Source organism: Zingiber officinale, chromosome 8A (assembly GCF_018446385.1).
Source record: "Zingiber officinale cultivar Zhangliang chromosome 8A, Zo_v1.1, whole genome shotgun sequence".
Taxonomy (NCBI): domain Eukaryota; kingdom Viridiplantae; phylum Streptophyta; class Magnoliopsida; order Zingiberales; family Zingiberaceae; genus Zingiber; species Zingiber officinale.
The window spans coordinates 124,675,545-124,692,673 of record NC_056000.1 but is presented as its reverse complement, the minus strand read 5'-3'; positions in this window follow the sequence as shown (position 1 = coordinate 124,692,673).

Sequence of the window (17,129 nt, the reverse complement as noted above, 5' to 3'; positions counted from 1 at the left end):
TGCTTTGAGTGTAGGGAACATGGGTACTACAAGAGTAAATGCCCTAAATTGTCCAAGAAGAAGGGTCAAGTGGCACCAAAGCCCAAGGAGACCATCCCCACAACAAAGAAGAGCAAGGAGTGCATTGTGTGCTTTTCTTGCAACCAAAAAGGACATTATCAGATCCAATGTCCAAAGGGGAAGAAATCGGTCAAGCCTAAAGGAGGAAGCACAAGTCAAGGGGGAGCTCTCAAAAGCAACCCCAAGATATCATTTACTGAACCAACTCCTTTAAGTAATGGTAACAAGTATGCTAGTTCTAACTTATATCATTTTAATGCTATTTACAATAAAAATAGGAGGCATGATAGAATTAATGAAAATCATGTGGCTCTTCATGCCAAGACTACCTCACCTAAGGTTAGGAAGGTAGATAAACTAGGCAAGAATACTAAGGACCTTAGTTATAAGCCTAGAAATACAAATGCTCAAGGATTTAATGATAAATCAAAATCTAGGAATTTATGGAAAGAAAATCAAGTCTTGAGCTTAAGGCTTGACAAAATTGAAAAGACCATAAAAAGGATGGAAAGTATCCTTAAAGGGCAAAAAGAGTATAACCTAAGTTTAGGAAACCAAAAGTCATACAATGCCCATAGAGATTTGGGATATAAACCTAAGGCTAAGAAGGAGGTAGCTTCATATCATAGGGTTCCATATACCTATGAAACTAATCCTAGGTCTAGGAGTCAAGTCAAGGATACAAGGGAAGTTATCCTTAGGAGTATCTTTGCAACAACAAATATGACTAAGACTGCTAAGAAGTCAAAGAAAGTCACCAAGAAGGTCACAAGAGAAGCTATCCCTTGAGTTGACCTAGAGAGAATGACTAAGGCTCTTAATAAGCCTAGAAAGGTCATTAGGAATGTATCTAGGGAAGTTATCCCTAGTGAATACCTAAAACATCCAAGGAGCACCAATAGGTTTTGGGTTCCGAGAAGCATATTCTCTACACTATAGATGGGTTTAGAGAGTGTCAACTCTAAATTGGTTAGGGTGATTAACCTAACCTTGATGAAGTTGATACTTGGAGGCATTTTCAAGATTTTTGTTAACCTTTAAAAATGAAGAGGATAAATGGTTACTCTTTGGAATAGTAAAACGTGCCAAAAATTGAGGAATGAGACTTAATTTTAAGTGGCACAAATGAGGAAAACCAAAAGAAATGTTAAGTTTTGGGTTTTGCCATTTTCTTAAGAAAATGAGGGCAAATCTAGGATCAATTTTACGTTTAGCTAAGGATTTAGGATACTTAGATAGAATATCTAGGCATATTTTATTTATGTTAAATTATCATGCTTTGTCTATCCATCATATGTCATGATATCATATTTTGCATTCATGTTTATTATAAAAAAATATAAACATATCATGTCATATCATACATACATCATGTTGCTATAGTATGTTTTCTTTTGAAAATCATTTATTATGATGTATGCCATAAATCATCATGCATTATTTTAACTTTCTTGTGATTAAGGACAATGGCATTTACTAACAAGTGATATCCTGGTGGATGTTCATAATTCAAAATACCTAGATAGATATACATGATCCCTAGTTTAGGGCAAAACCAAAATCTACATCTCACAAAGACTATAAGGTGACTTGTATGTGTTTTAGTACACATTAAATATAAGTGAGATGTTAGGGTGATGAACAAGACTCAAGATATTGATTTAGTACATCTAGTTGAGTTTTGATTTCATCAAAACACATAGTTATGTGTATTCCAATTATTGGGAAAGCTAATGTACAAGTCATGTGCATTGAGCCCAAAGAACATGGTTGGAATTGGTTTTGAAAATATTTTAAATATACTTTGGAAAACTTTGGTAAAGGATATCTTTTGATAGTAATCATCATTGAAAAGTTAGGCACAAACTTGAAAGAAATATTGAAGTTTTTCCAAGTTTCTAAGTTTGTGTCAATCTTTGAAAATAAAATATATTTTTTTAGAAAACTATTTTTTCATGATAGTATATACCCTAAATAATGTCTACAACAAAGTTCATGATTTTTAGAATTTTTTAGAATTTTTTGGAGAGTTTTTGAATTTTGTTGAAATTGAATTTCAGGAAATCAGAGCCTCAATCGATTAGCCGATCGATTGGAGGGCTCTAATCAATCAGCCGATCGATTAGGATGTGTTTCCCATGAGCAGTAGCTCACGGAATCGATCAGCCAATCGATCCATTCACTCCTGGATCGATCGACCAATCGATTCAGAGGCAGTTTCTACGAATAGAACCTCTCTAAATCGATCAGTGGATCGATTGAGCAAGTGTCAATCGATTGAGTCCCAACCCAATCGATTGAAAAGGCTGATTTTGGCTGAGAAAGTCTGATTTCAACACTTTGAGCCATATTTAGCCTCTTTAACCACTCCTAAAATCTTGGAATACATCTGTATACATTTAGGGATAGTTTTCATGATGAAAACAAGGAGAAATGGTTAAGGAACACTAGATTGAAGTTTAGGATGAGGTTAGTTTCAGCATTGAATCTTTTAAACCTCAAAACTTTAAATTTTTAGGTTTCCTAAAGATTTAGGAACTCCAAGTCATTGTTGGTGCAATGATAGAAGTTTGAAGCATGTTTTTAGGGAGAGCTACTCTTTAAAAACATGGAAATATTTTTTCAAAACCATTGAAGGTGGTAAATCCTTCATTTGGGAAAATACTCAAGGTTGAACATTAGGAACAATGGAAGATTGGATATCTTCATTGTAGAAAAGGAGTGTGCTCAAGGATAAGCATTAAATATAATAAAGGGTATGAGACCTTCATTGTGTTATTGTGAATAACATGTGAGGTTGTGAACAACGTTGAGTAACTCTTCAGGGGGAGAGTTTTTTATGGGTGCCAATAGAAGGAGAAATGTAAGGTTTAAGTTAGGTCTTTGCCCCTCAAGGAAAGTTTGTGGGAGAATGTAGGGTATAAATTATGCCTTCATTATCCAAAGGGCATTGGCATGAAGAATAAGTTGAGGCTATGAGATTAGCCTAACTTAAAGGTATTGTCAAACATCAAAAAGGGGGAGATTGTTAGTGTAATATCCCCTAGGTCAGGTTGACCAGGTTGACTAAGCTTGAGTTGGCTCAAGCTTGAGTTTTAATGTTTGGATTTTGATGTTTGACAATACATAGAGATTGCAGATGCAATCATCCGATTGGGGTGATTGTTGATACAATTCCCCTTTGGTCAAGAACTGACCAGTTTGATATGAAGAAGAGTCAAGTAGGTTAAGGTTGACTGGATACTTGACTGATAAAGTCCTAACTAAAGGTTAGGCAAGGAAAAATCCTGGTGAGTGAAGTCAGGTGAAAGACCTAGTGAGTGAAGCTAGGCAATTGGAAAATCCTGGTGAGCGAAGCCAGGTGAAAGACATAATGAGTGAAACTAGGTAGGTGAAAGTCTCGATAAGTGAAGCCGGGCAGATAGAAAATCCTGCTAATTGAAGCCAGGTGAAAATCCTAGTGAGTGAAGATAGGTGAAAGTTCTAGTGAGTAAAGCTAGGCAGATAGAAAGACCTGGTGAGTGAAGCCAGACACGTGGAGATCCAGGTGGATCAAGGTTGATCGGACACCTGGTGTTGGGAAACTCAAGTAGGCCAAAGGATTGACCGGATACTTGGCACAAGGAAATCCATATGGGTCAAGGGTGACCGAACATCTGGTGGAAGTCCAAGTGGGTTATGGAGGATCGGACACTTGGCACGAGGAGAAAAGTCTAAGTGGGTCAAAGGATTGACCGGACACTTGGTGAAGAAGTCTCGATAGGTCAAGGTTAACCGGATGCTAGGCATGAGGAGTCCCAACAGGTCATGGTTGACCAGATATTGGGTTTGGGAGCCCTAAACTTGACTCGGGTAAGCTAGGGTTGGTCAATTTGATCAAGTGATCAAATTGGATCGAGCCCAATCGATCAGCTTGTCGATTGGCATAGTGCTACGACAAACAACATCCCAATCAATCAGTTGATCGATTGGGAAGAATTGTTGTGAGCACAGAATGGTCCCCAATCAATCAGCCGATCGATTGGGCACCGCCAATCGATCAGCCGATCAATTGGAGACTGGAAATCGCATGTGACACGAGAGAGCTGAATCGATCGGCTGATCGATTCATGCCACTTTCGAGAGAGCACAGAAAAAGGCTGAATCGATCAACCGATCGATTTAGCCTCCCCAATTGATCGACCGATTGATTGGGAGACGGTCGTTGCGCATGATAAAGTCATTGGCGAGCATCTTCCTCCGTAATTCTTCCTCTCCACTTCTTATGATCTCTCTCATAGATTCACGTCAGTTCTTGATGCTTTCTTGGAGCAAAGTGTTGCTACACTTCCAAGGTCAAGAGACATTCCACAAGAAGAAGAAGCAAATTAGGGTTTTATATTATAAATCTTGTAAGATTTCATTTGTATTTTGCTTTTCTTTCTTCTTGTTGTATTGAGAGTTTATACAAGGCTTCTCTACCTTCGGTAGTTACCGAGAATGAGTGTTTTCTTAGTGAAGAGTGCTCGTATGTGTGGATCTTTGGACTCGTCACCTCTTCTTGATGTGGATACCATGTAAATCCTTCGTGTTAGTGTTGTGAGTCTTGTTTCAAGTCTTTCAGCTGTATATCAACAACAACGAAACAAGCAACAAAGTGCGACGAGCTATTCACCCCCCCTAGCTACAATAGTAACAAAGATTCCCAGGGCAGACAATCAGAGAGCAGATGAATTAGCCAAAATGGCCAGCTCTTTGACTACTTGGGTTATGGATAAGTTGATAGCCTAGAGTTTCTTGATAGCTCAGATCGACCTACAAAACAACTTGGAAGAGACAATCGACTAGAGAGCCCCAATGATCATTTATCTTCAATAAGGTATCTTACCTGCCAATGTTGAAGTAGTCAGATCAATTAGAAAGAGAGCTCATACGTATATATTGATCGGGGATCAATTATATAAGCGGGCATTCTCTTGACCACTACTCAAACGCTTAGGCCTGAACGAGGCAGAGTATGCCTTGCAAGAAGTTCACCAAGGATGTTACGGTAATCACGTAGGAGGAAGGACGTAGCCCGAAAAGTATTGCTGGCCGGGTATTTTTGGCCCACTTTGCATAGAGATACCCAACGGTTGGTGGACACTTGCCTCTCTTGCCAAAAACATCAAAACCTGACCCATCGGCCGATCGAGATTTTGAAGATCTCAATAGTCTCTTGTCCCTTTGACCAATGGGGTATGGACATCGTGGGACCTTTCCCCATGGCTCTTGGGCAAAGGTAATTTTTACTCATCTCGATAGATTACTTCTCCAAGTAAGTGGAGGTAGAGACCCTAGCCAGGATAATGGAGGGAGCCATTATCCAGTTCCTATGGAAGAATATTTTATGCTGATTTAAAATCCTGCATAAATTGGTCTTAGACAATGGGAGGTAGTTTCAAGGGCATAAGCTCCAGGAATGGTGTTAGGGGTTTGGTATCACCCAGGTCTTCACTTCTGTGTCATATCCTTAGAGCAATGGACAGACCGAGGTCACTAACAGGGAGATAGTCCGGGGGCTGAAGGTCATATTGGATCACGTGGGTGGCAATTGGGTGGAAGAGCTTCCCAGCATCCTTTGGGCATACCGAATGACTCCACGAGAAAGTACAGGGCTCACTCCCTTTCATCTCGTCTACGGTAACGAAGCAGTCGTGTCGGTCAAGGTTGGGGTTCCATCCTTCCGGCGGTTACTGTATGGCCTTAAGAATGTCGAGCGACGGCTTCTAGAGCTAGATCTTATCAGTGAGCCCCGCGAGAGGACGATCGCTCGATTAATCACATATCGACAACGGACACGACAAAACTCTGATAAGAAGGTGATCTCCCACTTCTTCGGAGAAGGGGATTTGGTATGGAAAAGGATTAGACCAGTAGGGGAGGTAATTAAGCTAGCACCTCAGTGGGATGACCCTTATAAGGTCATTAAAAAATTAGTGTCTAGTGCCTATTACCTATAGGACACTCAGGGTAGAAAGTTGGACTTCCCATGGAGTGCTAATTACCTTCAACCTTATCATATTTGAAAATGTTACTCTTTGTACTAACAGTTGTTTGAGAGAAAGAGCCTAGATCGGGAAGTAAGCACTACTGGCATGGGCATTAAATGAGCTATCGGATAACCTGGCCTGAATTATGTTTAAATCTTATAGGAGGTCACGAAAACTAAGGCACTCTTGATAAAGTCCTTAAGGGCCTTATCAGATCCCAATTCCTCTCTCCCAGTGGAAGCCACCAGCTGGACTCCTCTAGACCTAGACTAACAGTTCGGACCTAGTCAAGTAGAGATATGAAAATCTCAATTGTGAGTAGCTCGCGCAACTCTTAGTATAATAAGTGCCACCATAACTTACGCTCACTCGAGGACCCGAGCTAAAAAGCATCCTTGCGATGAGACCTGACCTAAGGAAACGTCATGAGGCATGCACAGAAAGTAGGAACGCGAGAGCCAGAAACGAGCTTTCATGAATACATAAATAAGTAATAGATGCACTATACAGAGAATCATTTGAACTCTAAAAAAATCATCAGGCATTTATTTAATGATTTGATGATCGTCCAAGAAGTCCTCTGGAGGGTCAAACGACAGATACCCTCCTTCCTTAACCTACTGGACTATTCATATTGCCCCATAAGCTAGCGATCGGACGAAGCGATCTCATACTTGGGAATCAAATTCTGGAGAGCACAGGTACTCCTCTCGATTGGTCTAAAGGCAATCGCTCTCCTCCACTTTATAAGATTCCAAGGCAATAGCAGAGTTAGACAGGGCAGAGTGGACTCGAGATAGCTCCATCTGTAAGGAACCCAGTTCTGTGGTCTGGGATTCCAAATCTTTTCGGTAGTCCATCAGTTTGGCATTGAGCTCATTAGTCTAGTGGTTCATCTCTTGCTTGTGCGTGAACTTAAGGTTGTCTAGAGACTCTGTCTGCCAGGCTAGTCCCAACAATGTCTTCCCCTTGAGGGCTAGCTCCTCATGGTACCTAGCGTCGGTTGTCTAGTGGAGGGCTTCAAGCTTTTTCTTACCATCCCGTAGAAGACTAGACTCCAGTAAGGCTTCACTAAGAGTTTGTTCTTGGGCTGCATTTAACTTCTTTAAAGACTCCACTTCCACCTTAAGTTTGCACACTTCCGGAGTAGAGTCAGAAGGATGGGATTCCAGGTCTTCAATGCAATCTTTCAGGATTTTGTTTTGTTAGTACATGTTCATGGACACTTGGCTCAAGTGCAACCCCTCAGCACAAAGCTAGCCATAAAGAAGATCAGTCGAAATCGGAAGGGAAGAGCAATAAAGGAAGGTGAAGGCTTACCGCAATAGAGTTTTCAGAGAATAGGTCTACTTTGTCGGGAAGTGAAAGGGCATCTAGCTGCTCCACAGATTCCTTCCAAGCGTTCGCCAGTTTTCCCCACAGCAAAATGGTGTCGGCATAAGGAAGGGGGTCCTCATGCAGACCCCACTGGGAAGGCATAATGTCGTGAAAGCGAAATAGTCACACCCTAGAAGAGCTAGGAGTAGTCCCACTGGTAATAGGACGGGTGGAAATGGAAGATTAAGGAGAGGAAGGCCTAACAGGGGCAGCTGGTGAAGGTCGCCTCTCTAGAGCGCTCTTCCCATGATCGACCGGGGCTTTCCCTCAGTCAGACACTGTTTTATCTTCCAGAAGAATAGTAGAGCCGCCTGAAGGTCTGGACTCTGAAGCGAGGGTGGAAGCAGGATGGGGTGCTGGGTAGCTAGGGAGTCTTCCATAGGCTTGTGCCTCGATCGATGCGCGAGCGGCTGCTCATTTGAATCTGACTCTTCTTCCGTGGTCCGGGGGCAACAAGTGTGATAAGCAAGTGGAGTTTTTCGAGTAGGAACAGGAGTATAGCAGATGGGCTATGTCGCTTGGGGGTCGGAAGGGCGAGAGGTAGAAGTACCCGGGGTCATCCGGGTAGCCTTCAAAATGGAGTATTGAGCGCTTTAATTGGCCAAAATTATTCACCCTCGGTGATTTATTTCCAAAGCACTCAATGGAAGAGGCCTAATCGTAGACACTCGGGTCAGAATAAGAAGGCATAAGAGACCTAAAGTCGGGATAGTACTTACCTAGAGAGTACGACAACTCTGATGGCACAAAAGTTAGCCCAAATAGATACAGGACATCCTTCGTCAGTAGCACGCGCAAATCAAAGTGCCAGGCCACTAGTTGCACTGATGCCTCCATGAATGCGGGGTTTGAGTGATAGTCTCCCAGAAAGGGCACAGAAGGGAGAGTGGTCTGGTACTTGGTTGGCCACTCTATGATAGAGGGAAAGCAGAGGAAAAATACCTATCTTTCCACTCTAGCTCTAAGGAGGGTAAAGGAGTGAAAAAGGTAGTCCTGGAGCGAACCTGGAAAAGAAAGAGGCCTTCACTGTGGCAACGAGGGGTGAAAAAAATAGTAAATGGGCAAGGAGTCCAGCGGATGTCGCACAAGTTACAAATAAGGATGAACCCGCATAAAATCCAGATGGAATTAGGAGTGAGATAAGAAAGGAAAATGCGGAAATAGCAGCTTACATCAGAGAAAAAGAGGTGGATGGGAAAACGAAGACCTACTATGATCTGCTCCTTAAAGAAAGTCACATAACCTTGAGGAGGTTGGTAAAAGTGATGGATCTCGGAGGGTATGATAATATGCATGGTAGTGAACACTTCGTACGCGAAACGAAGATCGTCTAGATCTATGCCGCTAAAGGTCAACACTCCGAGAGTGTATTTAGACTGTAGCAGGTCCATGAAGAATTTATACAAGGGAGCGAGGAAGGCAAAGGCAAGAAGAGAGGAAAGAAGGGAAGACGCCTCTAGCTGTAAGCGACAAGTCCCGAAGAAAAGGCGAAGGGGACTATTTATAGCCAGTAGAAGGGGCGCAAGGTATGGGGCCTCGACATCAGCACCAATCATATGATCATAGTAGAAGTGGATGATGTCAAGAGGTTATGTCAATCGTTGGATCATCATAAAAAATCGCACCAAAGTTTTGAAGAAGGGAAGCAGATAGCCACATGGTAGAAGGAGAGTGGAAGCCTTTATGACATCGAAAATATGCGAGGCTATAGTAATCCTGCTCGGGCAAGTAGGGCGACTCTGGAATCCCAAGACTTCATGACTAGGCGGTCGATTGACAGTGACATAAGGCGACCTGCCCAGGAAAAGAGAGTGACTGATGTTCCTAATTCGGAAATAGTACCTACTCGGGCAGACGGGCCGACCAGGCATCCACTGAGTGGTTAGTCACTTAGCTTATCACTTAGCCATAAAAGGGGTAATGACAAAGGGCCTTGGGTAGACCTCACAGACATTAAAGCAACACAGTTCACTAACAACATATCCAATACCATAGTCATAGTGCAAAGGCTTAATAGAAAATCTAAGACATTACATCATTGAGTAGAGGAAGATAGCTACAGGATGCGCTAGACTATTCAAAAGTGGGAAAGGCCTCTTCAGGGAGCTCGTTGAGTAGGTTGTTGGTCCCTTGGCCGATCGACTAAAGGGGGATGAATAGCCTGCACAAAAATAAATGTAACCTTTCTCGATCTTTTATAGCTTAGTTAAATAAAACACTTGCATAAAAATAATTAAGAAATTAAATAAAGAAAAAGAGGCACAATCAATTTACTTGGTTACAATTGGAGAGGTTGTTAATCCAAGGAAGTTAATAGCTCACTAAAGTCTCCTTCGAGTGGAGAAGCCTCTTACATCAATCATAGCTCAAAAATAGAAAGCTAAACTCAAACAGAACTAATCACAAGTGTTGTTTCTCTAATTTCTTGTTCTTCTTAGCTTCTGGGACTAGGGTTGTATTTATAGCCCTGATCGGGGCGCCTAGAAGAGTTCCAGGCACCTGGAGGGGGATAAAACTTTATCTCTGCCACAACGGATCTCGTTTGACTCGATCCGGATAAAGATCACAGTCTGAGCACCCGGAGTCTGGTGAGTCCGGGCGCCCGTACCAAGAAGGTCAACACCCTGTTGACTTTCGATCCCGATCTTCTGCTTCAGTTCCGCTTGCCTTGGTTTGGGTCTTCCGCTCTGGCTCCGCTGGCTTGGGTGATCTCGGCCATCCGGAATATGGCTCACCTGACCCCAACTTCCATCCTTCGAGCAAGCTTCCGCTCAGGCTTCTCGTCCCTCAGAAATACTGCGCGTCTCCTTCTCGTCTGCCCGCGTACTCTTTCGTAGCACCTCGTCCCTCGAACGCACTGAGCTCATCAACTCCCTCCCGTACTGTCCTTCTCACTAACTGCGTCTTTTTTTTTACTTCCTGTGCTCCTAAGCTCCTACATACTTAGACACAAAGTTAAATGTTAATAGGACCTAACCTGACTTGGTTGACCACATCAAAAATATATTGGGATATCAACAATCTCCCCCTTTTTGAAGTGATCAAATCCAAGTTAAGTTAGGATAAATAAATAGCAGTTAAAAAAAATTGTTAGTACAAAAAAAAACTTAGGTGCAAAAATTAAAATTGGAAATACTACCCTCCTCTTAGACTTAATCCCCCTTTTGATCACATTAAAAATAGGATACCAAAAAAAAATCCACTTAATAATGATAAAAGGTCTAAGGTTTACTAAAAATAAATATGAAAGTTTAAAAAAAAAAACTTTGAGTGTAAAAAATCTTTCTAAGTGTTAAAAAAAATTGCAAGATAAATAATTAAAAGAAAACTTTAAGTTTTTCATGTATATAAGTGATTTTTTTAATCTATTTTTGGAAAACATTAAAAGCATTTTAATTAAACGCTTATCAGTTAGTCAATTAAATATTCATTTCATTAATTGGCTTCCAAGCTGTGGCGAGGCACAAGGCCTTCTTAGTTATTGTAGCAACAACCACTTTCTAGACAAAGCCTTTTAAAGAAATTTAAACATTTAATTTTCTCTCTGAAAATCCTATTAAAAAAATTTAAATTTATGTAAAATTTTAGAATCCAATATTGGTTCCTTCCAATTGGGTTAATCAGAAATTTCTTAGGGATATATTTTGTTGATAATTTTCTAATTTAGCCCTAATGATATCTGAGATGTCAGCTTAGTCCATTATAATTTCCAGTTTGTTGAACATTTGAGCATGCATTATTTTTCAAGTTTTCTACTTATGTTCTCAATTTATCATTTTCTGATTTCAATTTATCAAAATCTTCTAATAGACATGATTTAGCTAAAATTAATTTTAACTCTTTATTTTCTTTTTCCAACATGCAATAATTTTTTGATAATACTTTAACGAACTTGAATAACTTATCAGGAGTAAGAGATAGTACTTGATTTAACTCATCAATCCCGTTATCCATAGCTCTCCCTGAAGTGTTGCTTTCTTCCGATGTCGCTCCCCCTTCATCGATGTTTTGATTGTTGATTTCAGACGAGCTTGCTTCGTTTTCGTCTTCTTTATGATTTGCCACTAGCATAAGTCCGACAATGACTTTAACCTATGATTCGGATGATGTTTAATCCCATGTCGCCTTTAGGTTCTTGTACTTGTTTGTTTGGATGAGCTTTTTGTTCTTGCCCTTGTCCTTATTCTTCAATTTAGGGTAGTTGTCTTTTACGTGTCATTCTTCATCGCAGTGGTAGCATCTGATCCTTCTTCTTTTTCTACACTACAGATGATTAGATTTTCTAGATTTAAATAATTTTTAAATTTACGTACCATTAGCGTCATTTCATCATCATCGAGAGAGGATTCTGAATCTTGTTTGTCCATCTTTGCTTTTAAGGCAATGTTGTGTTTCGGCTCCTTCTTCGAATATACACATCTTGTTTCATGGACATCAAAAGTTAAAAATAATTCTTCTAAAGTAACAGATTCTAGATCCTTAGAGATATAATAGGTATCTACTAATGATGCACATTCCGTATTTCTAGGGAATGCATTAAGTGCATATCTTAGTGAATCTCAGTTGCTTACCTTTTTCCCGAGATTTGTGAGTCTAGTGATGAGCTCCTTGATCCTTAAGTGAACGTATGCAACTGTTTCACCTTCATCTAGTTTAATATTGTTGATCTGGTTTATGAGCATATCCTGTCTTGTGAGTTTCTCCTCCGAGGTTCCTTCATGTAGTTCCAGGAATTTTTCCCAAAGCTCCTTGGCAGACTCGTAGGCTCCGATTCGGTTGACTTCTTGTGGCAGTAATAAGCTCAGCAGATGGAATTTTACTTTCCTGTTTACCACAAAGTCGGCTTGCTCCTTCTTCGTCCATTGATATTCTTTTTTACCTTCAGGTGCTACAAAATCGAATTTCATTATTAAAAGTAATTCAAAATCAATTTTAAAAAATACCTCCATTTCTTTTTTCCAGCTCATGAATTCTCCCTCAAATTTTGGTGGATAGATACTCGGTCTGGCCATCTTATGTGCTTCGTTTGGCAATTAGTCCTCTTGAAGCTGTTGAGCTCTGATACCACTTGTTAGTCCTTTGGGCGACCGGCTAAAGGGGGGTGAATAGCCTGCAGAAAAATAAACACAACCTTTCTCGATCTTTTATAGCTTAGTTAAATAAAACACTTGCATAAAAAGAATTAAGAAATTAAATAAAGAAAAAGAGGCACAATCGATTTACTTGGTTACAACCGGGGAGGTTGTTAATCCAAGGAAGTTAATAGCTCACTAAAGTCTCCTTCGGATGGAGAAGACTCTTACAACATTCACAGCTCAAAAATAGAAAGCTAAACTCAAACATAACTAATCACAAGTGTTGTTTATCTAATTTCTTGTTCTTCTTAGTTTCTGGGACCACTGTTGTATTTATAGCCCTAGTCGAGGCGCTTGGAAGGGTTCCAGGCACCTAGAGGGGGATAAAACTTTATCCCTGCCGTAACAGATCGCGTTTAACGCGATCCAAATAAAGATCATAGTCCGGGCGCCTGAAGTCTGGTGAGTCCCGGCGCTCGAACTAGGTCTGAGCGCCCGGACCAAGAAGGTCAACAGTTTGTTGACTTTCGGTCCCAGTCTTCTGCTCCAGTTCCACTCGCCTTGGGTCAGGTCTTCCGCTCCGATTCCGCTCACTTAGATGATCTCGTCCATCCAGAATAAGGTTCACCCGAACCCAACTTCCGCCCTTCGAGCAAACTTCCGCTCCGGCTTCTCGCCCTTCAGAAACGTCGTGCGCCTCCTTCTCGTCTGCCTGCATACTCTTCTGCAGCACCTCATCCCTCGAGCGTACCCATCCTGTTGGCTCTCTCATGTGTCATCCTTCTCGCTAACTACGTCTTTTCCTTGACTTACTGTGCTCTTAAGCTCCTACACACTTAGACACAGGGTTAAACACTAACAGGGCCTAACCCAACTTAGTTGATCACATCAAAACTATCTTTGGGTACCAACATAGGCGAGTGCAATCTAAGAAATCTTCAAAAGGATTTGATGGCAACAGACCCTTCTCTTAAAGCTGCAATAGGCCCCCTTCGCCGCCATAGCATAGCATTAGATCGATGAGGCGGTCTACCATAGCCCCAAAATCCTTAGAAGATAAGAAGGAGGTCTTATGGGTTGCGATGCGAGAGTCCTTCCCCACCTGGTAATCCTTCAGCTCTTCTTGGGCCTTGCACCCCTCATCTCGAGCTCCAGCCAACTCTTGGCGGGTAGCAGCCGCCTCAGTTTTAGCTGCCAAAAGTTTTGCTCGCAAAGACTTGAGTATAGCCTGAGTTATGTCCACTTGTTTTTGAAGGGCGGCTTCTCGATCAGCGCTAGCGGATAGGTCAGTCATTTTAACTGCTAGCTTTGTCCGTAGGGAGGCATATGCCTCCTGAAGGTCCAGTAGTTGAGAGGAGAGGTTAGTAACCTCTATGTCCTTCGCCTTTAGGACGACCAAGATTTGAACTCGCCTCAAGTCCTCAGACTTAAGCTTAGCAGTGTTGGTCTTTAGGGCGACCTCCAGGGATTTCACCTTATCGAACCCAACACGGGTCAAGTCCCTAGCGATCGAGTTTGGTTCTCCGCTGTTTGCAAGTGAGATTGTACCAAACTCTTCGGGGTCATGAGGTCTAAAATCTAACCCACTATCGTAGGGGACGCCAGTTCTTGAATATGAGCCCTTAAGGACTCATTTTCTTGTCGCAGGCCAACCACAAACTAAGAAATGCTTAGCTCCATAACGTAGGTTTGCAAATAGCACCAGATCAGCAAAAGTTCAAGGAAATGAAAAGGGAGTAGTGAAAACTTACCGACACCATCTGTTGGGAAAATGCATCAGACAAGTCCAACTGTGGGCTTTCCAAAATCTGGTTGGTCGTGTTCTTTCACGAGTCGACCAAGGCGCCATGTAGCTGCACCTGGCCGTAGTTGGGGGGAATACCGGAGGAAGGAGTTGTGCCTAGCACTTGGATGGATGGTAGCTAGAAGGAGGAAGTAAATGCATACCACCCCTTCAAGTGATCCTTGGAGTGGGAGGAAGGCGCAGGAGCTACCGATGACGGTTAAGCCATGGACGTTAGAGGTAGAGAGGGTGTGGAAGTCACGAGCTGGCCCCCCGGACAGGAGGATGTCTGGTCCGTGGCTTGAGTAGGGACTAGAGAGGAGGTTGCGGCCTCCGAGGAGGTGAGAGTGCTCATCCGAGAAGGAGTTGTAGTCTGGACAGATACCCGCAGAAATGGCGGCCTCTTGGGGGAGGACTGGACTGAAGGAGTCACATGTCACCTCTTGCGTTCAAGGCTCAAGGGACGCTTGGCTGCTGGAGAAGAAGTCCTCTCACTAGACATAGCAACGGCCAAAGGTCCCACGGAAGGGCAAGATTCTTCTTCAGGAACCTCATGTTCTCCCATTTGTTGGGAGGAGGCTCCTGCTGAAGCACTGACGGAGGGAACCTCCTAGCCAGCCATAATCTCTCTTCTGTGCTTCCGCAAAATGTCACTAGCCAGTGTGGAGGAATCGAGGGCAAAGGCTCTAAACATGATGAATTTTGCAAATGACAGAAAATACCTCGGTTAGTGAAGATGAGAGGGAAGAGTTTCTTGATCTTACTAAAAGGTGCGGTCAAGGGAATTTGGATGGGACTCAAGCCAAAGGTGTACAACACACTCTCCAACAGCAAGGAAGAGAGTTGGAGCTGCACCTCAGCCAGTTCTCAAAAGCAGTGAAGTAATCGGGTCTGTGTTGATGGTCGCTTAACTCAAAAGGAGGAGGAAGACCTGAGTGCCACTCAATGGGCCAAGCCACAGGATCGGGTAGTTGTACATAGAAAAAATGAGACTTCCATACTGTATTTGAAGAAGGCATGCCCGTGAAGAACTTACACCTGGGTCGAGATTGCACCATAAAAACGTCGGGCTCCTATCATTTGAGGAAATAGAAATGGTGAAAAAGTTGAGTCAAAGGAAGGTCATATAGACGGCATAGAATTACCATCCCGCACACATAACGGAAGACATTAGGAGCAAATTGGGACAAGGGGATACAAAAGTACTGACTTAACTCTAAAAAGAAAGAGGGGATAGGGAAACACAGACCCGCAAGAAGCTGATCTCAGAAGAAGGTCACACAACCAAGAGGAGGATGGCAAGGATGATCATCATACCCAGGAATGTGAAAGGTGTAGTCGTCAGAAAGTTTCAGGCTAGCCTGCACCGACTTAAGATCACTCCTATTAAAATTGGAGTGGAAGAAGTCATGCCAGGGGACTAAAGTTTCTCTGGCCATAATCTGAAAAATGCATAAGCAAGAGAAAAGGAAACGGAACACTTACGAAAGAAATGCACGAACACTAAGGCAAGCAAGCAGGGAAGAAGAAGTATTGATGAATAGTCATTCAATGCCTTTAGGGTTTTTAAACTAAAACCACTAAGGGGCATAGGGATACGATCCGAACAATCAAAATGACACTGCGAAGGATAGCCGTGAGATTGCCAGAGGGGGAGCACTATCGAGTCTCGTGCGAAAAGTGTGTGTCGACCGTCGTACCAAAGGAAACCAGTCAGACACGTGTCATTTTCCTATGACATGATATTTATGATGGAAAAGATAGGGAAATCATGAGGCTGATTTGGTGAAACTGGTGTCATGCCTCGAAGACCAAGAATTTCATGCAATTACCTTGGGAATAGGTGTAGAAGGCAGCGGGAAACGTTGATCATAATTTGATGTTTCGCCCCAATCTTGAAATCAGAGTAAGATTCAAATTTAGCCAAGGCCCGATGACCGAGCGGGAGCTATGACTACAGGTTACTCCAAAGGCCACAGAAGATAAGTCCACAAGTGACCAACGACCTCTCGGTCGATATTCCAGACTCTCGCCCCAACGCGAGTTATAAGTGAGCATGCTCTCACGACTAACGACCTCTTAGTCGGCTTTCCAGACTCTTGCCCTAGCACAAGTTATAAGTGAACATGCTCTCATGACCAACAACCTCTCGGTCGACTTTCCAGACTCTCACTCCTGCTTGAGTTATAAGTGAGCATGCTCTCACGACCAACAACATCTCGGCCGACATTCCAGACTCTTGCCCCAATGTGAGTTATAAGTGAGCATGCTCTCATGACCAACGACTTCTCAGTCAGCGTTCCAGACTCTCGCCCCAGCGCGAGTTATAAGTGAGCATGCTCTCATGACCAACGACCTTTCGGTCGACTTTCCAGACTCTCGTGCCCAGCGCGAGTTATAAGTGAGCATGCTCTCACGACCAACGACCTCTCTCACGACCAACGTCCTCTCGGTCGGTGTTTTAGACTCTCGCCCCAATGCGAGTTATAAGTGAGCATGCTCTCACGACCAACGCCTCTCGGCCAGCGTTCCAGACTCTCACCCCAACACGAGTTATAAGTGAGCATACTCTCATGACCAACGGCCTCTCGGCCAACTTTCTAGACTCTCGTCCTAGCGCGAGTTATAAGTGAGCATGCTCTCACGACCAACGACCTCTCAGTTGGTGTTCTAGACTCTCGCCCCAGTGTGAGTTATAAGTGAGCATGCTCTCACAACCAATGACCTCTCAGCCGATGTTTCAGACTCTCGCCCCAGCGCGAGTTATAAGTGAACATGCTCTCATGACCAACGGTCTCTCGATTGGCGTTCTAGACTCTCGCC